This window comes from Myotis yumanensis, unplaced genomic scaffold (genome assembly GCF_028538775.1).
Source record: "Myotis yumanensis isolate MYYU_CA2020_CCGP unplaced genomic scaffold, mMyoYum1.0.hap1 SCAF_2, whole genome shotgun sequence".
NCBI classification, from domain to species: Eukaryota; Metazoa; Chordata; class Mammalia; order Chiroptera; family Vespertilionidae; genus Myotis; species Myotis yumanensis.
The window spans coordinates 134,920,223-134,933,137 of NW_027223753.1; the positions used below are offsets into that span (position 1 = coordinate 134,920,223).

General features: G+C 37.5%; 1 pseudogene; it reads left to right on the forward strand.

The window, feature by feature from the left end:
* Positions 1-12,123: 12,123 nt before the first annotated feature.
* LOC139002094 (Purkinje cell protein 4-like protein 1) lies at positions 12,124-12,674 on the forward strand (annotated as a pseudogene).
* Positions 12,675-12,915: the final 241 nt, after the last annotated feature.

The window sequence follows — 12,915 nt, forward strand, 5'->3', positions numbered from 1 at the left end:
AAATCATTTTTTTATGAATTAAGGGATTTACTATAAAATAACTTCCATGCTAAACTTTAAAAAACTATCCATATGCTAATTTAAAACTTGGAATATATAGAGTGAACATTAATAAATAAAATGTTTGCCTTCATAGTTTATTTGGGCTATTCTATTATTTTTGTAACTAGAGGCCCAGTGCATGAAATTCATGCACCCTCTCAGAGTCCGGGAGCCCCGCAATCGATCACCCCAAAGAGGGAGGCCCCACCCACTGACCACAGTGCCTCCAGCCAGGTAGCTGGGGCCTCCCTCTGAGGGGCAATCATGGGGTAATGTCTGGGCCCCCGACCAATCGCATTTCACCTGCCTTGGCTGGCCTGGCGCCAGTGAGTGTCATAACTTGGTCTTCCAAAAGGTTGTTCCTCTTTTTGGCCATTTCATCGATTTGCATATTACACTTTTATTTTTATAGATAAGATCAAAAAAATGAATCAGGAAAATAGCTATTTAGAATAGTTGAAACAGTAGTTTTTTAGTGATATTTGGAATTCTGTAACATAACAAAAGAAATAAAAGATTGTCCAGGATTTAAAAGGGGAATTAAAAAAAAAAGTAGGTGTGGAAATAGATTGTCTCACTAATATATTTGAAGTAAAGTTCTTTAGTAAAAGTAGCCAAGGAAAATAGTTACATATTTAGAAGGAGTGATTTGAGATATTTTATATAAAATAAAACAAAAACAAATAAGAACATACTTTTTATTTAAACAAAAGGAAATAAAATAGAGTTGATGGTTTTAGTCACCTTATAAGTGATAACTTTCTTATACTTTCAATTTTTGTATTGTTGAGATTTTGAACTCCAACTTATCTTCCATTTTCTTCACCAATAAAAATGTTCAGTACTCCCACAGTGCAAAACCTTGGAATGTTATGAAAAATTTGCTATTTCTATAGGTGTTTTGAGTTTTTTTAACTGAAAATATTCTCTATTTTGTTGATATCAGCTTTGCATACTTCAGATAGTGATACAATACATAAATGTTTTCCCAATATACATCCTATGAATTAGTTTATTTTAAAAATATTATAAAGATAATTGCTTATTATTCTCTAGTGTTATTTTTTTCTTTGCATTTCTTGCTTCTCTTTCGTTTTCTCTTTCTCCATTGCTTGCTCTCTTTTTTTTTTGGGGGGGGGGGGGGGTGGAGTAAAAAATGGATATGCTCCAAAGTAGGAAGAACTTCAGAAATGTAGGAGTATATTACCAATTTGATATATAGTATAAAAAATCATTAAAAGTTTGACTATAAAGGATAATTAAAAATTTCACTAAATTTTTCATTACATAATCCCCTAAGAAACTCTGAGGATATAGAAAAGCATATTAATATAAATATCATGACAGTTTTTCAGCTTGTACTCATTTTGTTCCACTGAGAAATAGTCATTTTTTTCTGCTTAGAGTTAGTGAGATATTGGTGAGTTTGGATCAATTCAGAAACCAATAAGGAATATAACAAACTCTGCAAAAGCAGCTTGCAGCAATATGCCGGGCTGTTAAAACACGCTCACTCATACACAGTTAATTAAGCCACTGGATAATGGATCTGTTGTGTGCAGGTAAGTAAATAAGCTATTCATTTAAAATGTTTATTAGACCTCCTTTGTTTTTATTCACACTCAAGGATTTCAAAGAAAATGACAGTGTTAATGTTTTCTCTAAATGATGTTCTATTATGACTTATTGTAGCACTCTATTTTACTCATCTGTTTATGATAATGATGATGCTGGTTTCTCTAAGGGTAATAAAAGGAAATTATATGAGACTTACTCTCATTCTCTTGTGATAACTCTTTTTTCTAGTCTGAAACATTCAGACTTGAGAAAATGAAATCCTGTGCTTATTTTTATGTGGTGACAACTAGCATAGTCATTTTAATGTAAGCACATTATTTACCATCTGTTTTTTTGTTTAGACAAAATTGATATTCCATATAGTTCATTTGGACACTTCAGACAAATAAGGTATTTATTTGTGTCAGTTTAATATCTTAGCTACTAGAATTTTAAAAGGAGATATTTTTCACAGGACAATGTATTTCAAATAGCCTCTAGTGCAATATATTTTTGAATTATTTCAGTTTGTTTTATAGTTTCTTAAAACGGGATTATGTATATGCTTCATTTTTCATAGCCTTATATCATAAACACTTTTTTTTGGGGGGGGGGTAGTAAACTAAGAAAAAAGATTATTCTAATAGTTATTTTGTGATAGCTTGAAGCTGTTTCTTATCACATGAGCTTCTCCCCAAGTTGGAGACGTCTGTCATTACATAACATTCATTTGACAAACCTATAAAATATGACTTAATTGTTTCTATATTGGACTAAATTTAATATAATATAGTATTGTGTATAATAAATTGTTTATTTACCAGTGCTGTGCCCCTCAGCAAAAGACCAGTAGGATTGAACATTCAGCCAACCAGAGCTGGGTTTACTTTCTGCCAGAAGAGGGCTTTCACACCATGGCAACAGAGAGTCTTTCATGCTGGCTTTAAAGGAATTAGGCCTCTGGTAGGTGATGTTGGAAGTGGTTCAAGAAAGCTTTGTGTGTGTTTTTTCTTCTTTATGTTTGTTTTTCTGAATTGGGTGCTTTCAGAAAGTAAAATAATTTTATAATCAGGAATCTTAACTTTATTAAATGAATGGCAGAAATGGAGCTAGGTTGAAGTTGTAATTGGTTAAAAAGTCATAATCAAAGTAGCTGGGCAAAGAAGTCATTTGGTCCTATCTGTGGTTTGCAAAAGGTTCTTGTTTTGTATGGGAACAGACATGCTTATAGAACAATCTCTGTCCTCAGTTAATGCTCTTGAAAAACTTTTATGCTCAACAGCAAAGCATCAGGATATAGCAGTTGGTGCCAGACTACCTGGCAACTATCAGGGTTGACTGTTTTTCACGTTCTTATATGTATGTTTATGTCTCTCCAATTTCATATATTGAAGCATTAGCTCCAATGTAGTGGGATAAGAAGGTGGGGCTTTTGGAGGTAATTAGGACCCTGAGAGTGATGGCTTCTTAATGGGATTCATCCCCTTACAGGAAGAAGACAAACCAGACTCCTTCTTCTCCTTTTTATCATGTGGAGATAATGCAAGAAAGAAGCCGTCTACAACCCAGGAGAGGGTTCTCACCAGACAGTGAACCTCCTAGCATTTGGACCTTGGGCTTCCCAGGCTCTGGAACTGTGAGAAATAAATGTCTGTTCTTGAAACCACTCAGACTATTGTATTTTGTTACAGTAGCCTGAACTAAGACAATAATCAAATGTTTACCTCTTGCATGTTAAATTATTAAACAAATTTATAATAAAGATATGCCACTATGATTTATGGTGACATTTTGTTTACCAGATTGATATCATTAATTAATAACACCATTAATGAATTACCTGTTTGGGATATTCCTGGGTGTCACATGAATATTGGCATGGTGTGGCAAGTGAGGGATCCATTTTCACCTATAATCAACATATATTACTCTTCCAGCCAAAGAGTATTTTAAAAAATCCCTCCAAGTTCCACACACCAGAGACTCTTGTTGTAAAAGAGGACAGAGAATACAAGACATATACGAATAAAGTCTATAGGTTAATGGAACAGAGCTACAAAATCACAGTCATTTTGATTAAGTAGGGGACCAAATCTATATATATAAAACCCTAAGCAACTGGTCAACCATTTGACCAGTTGCTATGACACACACTGACCAACAGGGGACAGACGCTCAACGCAGAAGCTTCCCCCTGGGGGTCAGTGTGCTCCCACAGTGGGAGCGCTGCTCAGCTGACAATGGGCGCCAGATGCCAGGCTCACAGCTGGCCAGCACAGCTGCAGCAGTCCGCTTCCACGGCAGCGCTAGCAAGCAGCGGCGGCAGGTGCAGCGGGGCCAGGATGAACTGCAGTGGTACCTCAGGCTCCTCTCTGGCTGCCTGCCGCTTCACGCACTACTACATCTCTTAAAGGGGTCCCGGATTGTGAAAGGGCACAGGCCAGGTTTAGGGACACCACTAGTGCATAAATTTGTGCACTTGGCCTCTAGTAATACCTTAATCAATAAAGAAAAAATTCTTTTTTTAGGAAATTGACACATGTTCAAATAGAAAGGAATACAGAAAAGGGAGACTATATTCCATACACTCAAGAAAGGAAGATATTTTAACAAATAGCATTTGAGTCATCTTGAAAGATAATGAGGCAATGTTATTTCTACATTTGGAGACAATAGGAAGGACATTTAGTTTTGTAATAAGAGCAAGAAAAAAATGAAAAAACAAACAAACAAACAACAACATGGAGTTAGACAAACTTAGGGAAGCCAGAGAAGTGAGTAAAATTTTTATTAATTTTCTTTGGTTTTGTTTTCTATTTGAGATTGTCAGTACTATACATTAATTAGACAAAGATATTTGGAGCCAGATATGCTAGATTTGAATTTTTGCTTCTGTCAGTTAATACTGATCTGACCACAGTTAACCTTGCCATACCTCCGTTAGCTCTTCTGGAAAAGGTGCCCGATTCTAAGACAGGTCCTAGGTTTCCTACACCGTGGTGTGCAGACCTTGCATCATCCTCTCCCCTTGAGTGGGGACTGAACTGTGAATAAGAATGAGTGTCACTCCTGAGATTATGTTATGTTTTGTTATATGACAAGAGGGGTTTTGCAGGTGAAACGAACACCTCAAATGAGTTTACTCTGAGTAAATCAAAAGGGAGATTATTCTAAGTGACACAGATCTAACTGGATAAATGGACCTGGAGGGCATTATGCTAAGTGAAATAAGCCAGTCAGTAAAAGACAAGTACCATATGATGTCTCTCATATGTGGCATCAAATGAACAAAATAAACTAACCACCAACCAAAAAAAAAAGAAGATCTAGAGGTCAAAGCCAGAAAGAAAGAAAGAATATATATATATTGAAGCAGCAGCACAAACACTTCTACTAGCCTTGAAGGAGAGGCTTTCACATTAGAGCATGGTGGGAAAAGTCTGGCCTGTGGGCCGTATAAGGCCCTGGAAATAATTTGGTCTGGCCCTGCCAAGGCATTGGGGGTGAGTTAATTAAGTGTTTGACAAAAAATAGCAGGTTGATTTTTAAGATGATAATTCTGTGTGGCCCTCGAATGATGTTATAAATATCCAAATGGCCTTTGGCAGAAAAAAGGTTCTCCACTCCTGCATTAGAAGGACACATGCAAAAAACCAGAGTGGCCTCCAGTCACAGAGAGTGGCCCCTGACTGACAGTGCCAAAAAATTCAGGGATATAAATGACAAGGAAGTGGAATTTGCTAACTTCCGCCATCCTCCAGATAGGGACACAAATGATTGACAAGTTTAGTCTGGTTAGACTCTAGGCAAAGCACCCAGCTACCCATGTTTGGACTCCTGAACCAAGAAAAGTGTGAGATAATAAATGAGTATTGTTTGAAGCTACTATAAGTTTGTGGTAATTTATTATTGAGCAATAGAAAGTGCATACACAGTTTAGTACTGGAGAGTGAATTATTTCCTTAACTAGAGGCCTGGTGTGCACTCAGGGGCATCCCTCAGCCTGGCCTATGCCCTCTCACAGTCTGGGACACTTCGGGGGATGTCCACCTGCTGCCTTAGGCTAGCTCCCTGGGTGATCGGGCCTAAGCTGGCAGTCAGACATCCCTCTGGCAGCCCGTGAGCCCTCAGGGGATGTCCACTTGCCAGCGGGGAGCAGGCCTAAGCTGCAGTCAGACATCTGTAGCGCTACTGAGGAGGTGGGAGAGGCTCCCACCACCACCGCTGTGCTGGCTTCGGTCAGCCTGGCTTGTGGCTGAGCAGAGCTCCCCCTGTGGGAGTGCACTGACCACCTGGGGGCAGCTCCTGCATTGAGCATCTGCCCCCTGGTGGTCAGTGTGTGTCATAGTGACCAGTGATTCCCAGTGGTTCTGCTGTTAGGGTCAATTTGCATATTACCCTATTATATAGGATAGAGTCCTGGTGCATGGGTAGGGGGCCGGCTGGTTTGTCCTGAAGGGTGTCCAGGATCAGGGTAGGGGTCCCACTGGGGTGCCTGGCCTTTCTGGGTGAGGGTCTGATGGCTGTTTGCAGGCTGGTCAAGCCCCGCAGTGGGGACCCTCACCCCATAGTGGTGTGGCCAGCCTGGGTGAGGGACTGAGGGCTGTTTTCAGGGTGGGGGGGTGGCTGGCAAGCCTGGGTGAGAGGCTGATGGCCATTTTCAGACTGGCCACGCCCCGCGGCGACCCAAGCTCCCAGCCTCTCCTTTTTTTTTTTCTGGGTTTTATTTATCTTCTATAATTGAAACTTTGTAGCCTTGAGCAGAGCTGAGGGCCAGCCAGGGCAGGCTGGAAGCTTGGCTTCCTCCAAGCCACCTGCTCGCTCCAGCTCCGTGTCCACCACCATCTTAGTTGGGTTAATTTGCATACTCACTCCTGATTGGCTGGTGGGTGTGGCTTGTGGGCGTGGCTTGAGCGTAACAGATTGACCATTAATTTGCATGGTTCTCCTTTATTATATAGGACAAGTACATGGGGACTGGAAGATTGTTGAGGAGCTTGATAGTGAGAGTCTTTATCACCTTAGAGAAAGCCTTGGACAGAATGTTAGAAATGTAGACTTGAGGAGACATGAGAGAAATGAAGAACATGTTATTATAAAATGAAAGAGGACAAATCCTAGTAGTGGCAGGAATTCTATTTAGCAAAGTGTGCCCAGCAGTTGTGAGGAAAATAGTTGTTGAAAGCTAGCATCTTAGATATGTAGCAAAGATTTCCAATCAGTGTTAAAGGTTCTACCTGGATGATCCCTGCTGTTTACAGTAAAATGTAAGGTGAAAGAAAAAGTGAGAAAAAATCTGTTAAAAAGAACCAGACTGGCAGTGTTGAGAAATTCTTAGCTTCTCTGAAGATAAAAGATGCTAAAAATCAGAAACAGGTGCCAAATGCAAGGAAAGGAGAAAAAGCTTAAAAAAGAAGATTTTTTTAAAGTCAGTATATTCAGTTATAACAAGGATCTTTTCAAAAAATCATGGATGTGCCTCATAGTTCTGAATTAAATTAAAAGACTTTTGGGAATGCAGCCATGTTAGTCTGAGCAGGAGACTAAGATTATATGGCACCTCAGAGCATTGTTGAGAATATTGAGTGTCTGCGTCACTCAGTGGTTGAGTATCAACCTATGAACCAGGAGATCAAAGTTTGATTCCTGGTCAGGGCACATGCCCAGGTAGTGGGCTCTGTCCCCAGTGGGAGGTGTGCAGGAGATAGCCAATCGGTGATTCTTGATGTTCTAGCTCTCCTTCTCTCTTATTCTCTATCAAATAAATAAAAATATATTTTAAAAAATAGTAGGTTTGATATGATTTTCAATTTATACTTATGTATTTAGTGAACTAGTTAGTTAGTAAGTCGGTTAGTTATTGAAAGAGGATTAAAAAGATTGAAATGGGAAATATATATGATTTTGTGGGAACTACCTGAGACTTGACTGCCACGCTGTGGTATTGGTTATGTATTCGGCGCACAATAGGAAGACAAGGAAGTAACAGGTCAGAATTCTTTATCAGGAGAGCTAACAGCAACAACAACAAGGAAAAGCTAACTAGAATAGAAAATATTGGGAGGCTACCAAAAAATTACTACAATAGTTCAACCAAGAGGTAATTTATAACCGTTATGGGAAAGTCAGATGAACTCTTGCTCTTTTTTATGGCTTGTATTTGTAGTAAATGCATACTAATAATGTACCCTCAAAAATTGATAGTTTACACTCTCAGAATTAAATTACAATGCCATATTATGATTGAGGCCTGTGAAATATAAAGATGTAACCCATCGTCAGTAAGATAAATGTATACTTAAGAAATTTTAGGAAAATTCAAAATGCAATTGACTTGAGAAAGTTTTAGTCAGAGAATTGATTGTATTAAAATAATTAAGCTGCCGAAGCCGGTTTGGCTCAGTGGATAGAGCGTCGGCCTGCGGACTGAAGGGTCCCGGGTTCGATTCCGGTCAAGGGCATGTGCCTGGGTTGCGGGCACATCCCCAGTGGGAGATGTGCAGGAGGCAGCTGGTCGATGTTTCTCTCTCATCGATGTTTCTAACTCTCTATCTCTCTCCCTTCCTCTCTGTAAAAAATCAATAAAATATATTTTAAAAAAATAATTAAGCTATCTACAGTTAATATATGCATACTGTACAGAAATGTACCCAATGCTGGTGATAAGCTGGATCTCAAAGGGGGTGGGAAAGAGCCCTGTTTTATAGCATTTGCCAATTTCTTTGCTGTAAATACTCACATTATCAATGATTCGAAGATAGTTTAACAAGGAGGTTATAAAATTTCTTAATACTTAACAATCTACTGTCCAGAACCAGTCTCAGCAAGCTCTACCATATTACTAAATGTAATCGTTTTAAAAAAGATTTGCTACATTGGTGGATCTTGAGAAGATCATGCTAAGCAAAAGCTCAGACCCCTCCCCGCTTTTGGCAACCACATATTTTGGATTCCACATATAAATAAGATCATAGAGTATTTGTTTTTCTCTGTCTGACATATTTCACTTAGTATAATACCCTAAAGGCCCATCTGTATTCTTTTTAAAAAAAAGAATTGTTTTACTTTTAATGGCTGAATAATACACATATAATATAATATAATGTAATATAATATAATATAATATAATATAATATATACCACTTAAAAAAATCTATTCATCCTTCCATGGACACTTAGGTTATTTTATGTCTTGGCTATTGTAAATACTGCTGTAATGAACATAGGACTGCAGATATCTGTTTGGGATCCTATTTCATTTACTTTGGATATAAATCCAGAAGTGGGATTACTGGATCGTATGGTAGTGTTATTTTGAATATTTTGAGGAATCTCCCTACTGTTTCCATAGTGGCTGAAGCAATTTCCATTCCCGCTAGCAGTACACAAGTGTTACATTTTCTCCACAGCCTCATAACACATATCTCTTGTCTTTTATATTGTAGCCATTCTAACAGGTGTGAGGTGATATCTTATTAAGGTGTGATCTTTTTTTCTTTGATGATTAGTGATGTTGAACACTTTTGATGTACCTGTTATTCATATGTAAGTCTTTTTTTGGAAAATGGCATTTTAAGCTCCTCTGCCCATTTTAATTAGGTTATTGGTTTTGTTGCTATTGTCGTTCTTGAGTTGTAGGAGCTCTTTGTATATTTTGAATATTAACCACTTATCAATAATAGGACTTACAAACATATTTTCTCATTAAGTGTATTGGATTTTCATTTTTGTTAATGGTTTCTTTGCTGTGCAGAAGCTTTTTAGTTTGATGTAGTTCCACCTATTAATTTTTGTTGTTATTACTTTTGATGTCAAATCCAGAAATCATTATTTTTTTCAGGTCTTAAATTTAAGTCTTTAATTCATTTCTAGTTGAATTTTTGTATGGTAGAAGATAGAGATCCAATTTTATTCTTATTTTTGGTGGCTGTTCAGTTTTCCCAACAGCATTCATTAAAGAGACTACCTTTTGCTCATGGTACATTCTTGGCTCCTTTTCTAAATTAATTGACCATATACTATACATGGGTTTATTTCTGGGCTCTCTATGCTGTCCTATTGATCTATATGCTTGTATTTTTGCCAATATAATATTGTTTTGATTACTATAGCTTTATAATACAGTTTGATGTCAAGACAGGATTGCTTTGTTAATTTGTTTTGTTGTTGTTCCATAAAAACTTTGAGATTTTTTTTTTCCTATTTCTATAAAAATCCCATTAGAACTTTGATAGGGATTGCATTGAATCAATAGATTGCTTTGGGTAAATGGACATTTTAACAACATTAATTCTTCTAATACATAATCATGGAAGCATCCTTTAAAAGATTTTCCCACTTACATGTCACAAATTGTATAACAAAAATTTACAAGTGGAATGCTGAAGTACTACATAAAATGGATCTTCCTAGAATCCTGGAACAGGTTTTGATGCAATAATAAAATTAGCTGAGTTTAAAATGAAGCAAAATGATACAAACAAAAACAACAGCTGTGTTTCACTGACTGCTCTTCAAATTAACACCATGGACACTGCATGTGCAGAAAGCATTGACTTTACTTATAGCTAGTATAATATTTGGACAATATTATACTAATTACTCCACAGCAAAAAAGTGACAATAGTCTTGTAATTATTTGTTCAATTGGTGAGAAAGTCCTTGGGTATTTAAACAACTTTACTTTTGGATCATAGAAATGGATATTGTTACCTTGAAAACACCCAAGTAATTTTCAACAAAATAACAAAGAGCTTTTATAGTTTTTAAAATCTCTCCATTAATATGATGAAGGAGAAAAGTACAAATTATAATCCTAATTTTTACTAGTTTTTAAAAATGTACATAATATTAACATCTTATTCATTATTCCTATATTCTTTAAAGATGATATTTTAAAATTCAGTCTCTTCTCATTGATTTATATATTGATGAAGTGTACTGGTAATGAGTTCCCTTTAGAGCTTTTCAGTATGACTGGGACTTGTATACTTTTTAAATAAGATTCTTTTCAATGATTAGGTTCTATAGACAATAACAATAATATATTAAGATAATGGCAGAATTCTAAGCTAAAACTACTGGTTATGAATCATCATACAAATAAATTTTATATTATTCAATACAATCTTATTGAAACAGTATTTGATATTATTTATTTAACTTCTGAAACCTGACATTCAGAATGTATTGGTTTTGTATTAACATCTGGTTTAAAGTAGACATTTGAATGTATATTATTATATTTATTTCTCCATATGCAATTTTATTATGAGTTTTAACTAATTCATTGTCTGTTAGGTTCCACAACATATGCTTCAAAGAAAAACCAATCTAAAACAACAACAAATAATGATAACAAATAAAAGGCTATACATTTAAAAATATTTGGAAATAATTGTAACTCAACAATACACAATCTGTTTTGCAGGATGCTTTAGAATACCTATACGTCCATAATGTGAATTACTATTGTAGATTTTCAGAATAAATTTTATATAAAGTTATATTTTATATTGCTTTACTTAAGGCCCAGAGTATATGATTTGCTTCATTTCAGAAAGCACCAACATTTGTTAATTCAAGTCCATAAAGGAAACATTTGGTAACACAGTAATGGAATTATTAAATAAAAAAGTTAGCCATACAAATCTATATATAAAAGGCACTCCAATGCTGCAACACATATTTATAATCAGTGGATTCTTATTTTTTTCATATCTATATCTACTTTTGAGGTTAGACTTAGTCCTTTAGGCCTCAGGTTTATTTGTTGTTGTTTTTTAATGAAAGAACATGATTACATTATTTTGATCCTTCCCATCTAGTATTAAAAGCTAAAAACAAATATGAAAATAGAATTTCTAGTATATATATACACACACACACTCTAATAATATTGTGGAAAGATTTAAATTCATTCTCAAAGTTGGAGGGATCGCGATACCAGATATCAAGCTATATTACCAATCTACAGTTCTCAAAACTGCCTGGTACTAGCACAAGAATAGACATATAGACCACTGGAACAGAAAAGAGAACCAGAAATCAACCCAAGCCATTACGCGCAATTAATATTTGACAAAGGAGTCAAGAGTATAAAATGGAGTCAAGACAGTCTCTTCAATAAATGGTATTTTTAAAATTGGATAGATACATGCAAAAAAAAAAAATGAAACTAGGCCCACAACTTACACCATACCCAAAAATAAACTCAAAATGGGTAAATGACTTAATTGTAGGATGGGAAACCATAAAATTCTTAGAAGAAGCCATAGGCAGCAAAATAGCAAACATTTGTTGTAGAAATATCTACTGACACAACTCCCAGGGAAATGGAAACTAAGGACAAAATAAACAAATGGGACTACATCAAAATTAAAATTTTCGGGGCGGGTACAGAGGGGCTGCGACCTGACCGCTGCGACCCAGGCGGCGGGTCCGGCGGGAGCGAGCGGGCGCGGGCGCGGGCGCGGAGCGGAGGCCCCGCACTGACGCTCCTCGCCTCCCCCGGCAACCGTGCCCAGCCCGCAGCTCCCGCCGTCGCCCCAGGCCCACGCCACGCTGCACGTGCTGCCCGCTCCGTCAGTCCGCCCATTTGTCCATCCGCCGAGATGAGCGAGGTGCTTTGCCAAGACAATACTGACAAACTATCCTGAGGCGAGGGGTTGACAGAACCATCTTTATGATACAAAGCTTAACACCAAAACATCCCCAGCAGCCAACCAGGCACCTGGCCCAGAGGAAAAGGGGGAAGCTGGCAATGCCAAGAAGGCCGAGGGGGGGGAGGAGGAGGTGGACATCACCTGACAGCACCGGAGACAGAGAAGGCTGCCCTGGCCATTCAGGGCAAGTTCCGGAGATTCCAGAAGAGGAAAAAGGACCCCAGCTCCTGAGTGCCAGCCCCGCCCGCCCCACTCCACACTCCGCAGCTCTGGCTTCCGCGCGCCTTGTCTCTGTCCCTCTATCCCGGGTGGGACCGTCTGGCCCTCGGGCCGTACGAGGTCCACAAAATCATTTATTTGGTCTGGCCCTGCCAAGGCATTAGGAGTGAGTTAATTAAATGTTTGATCAAATATAGCAGGCTAATTTTTAAGTTGAAAAAAAAAAAATTAAAATTTTCTGCACAGCAAAAGAAACCATCAACAAAACAACAAGAAAGCCCATTGTATGCGTGAACATATTTGCCAATGTTATCTTCAATAAGGTTTAATCTCCAAAATTTACAAGGAACTCATACAACTTAACAAAAGAAAGATAAACAATCCAATCAAAAAATGGGCAAAGGACATAAATAGACACTTTTGGAAAGAGGAC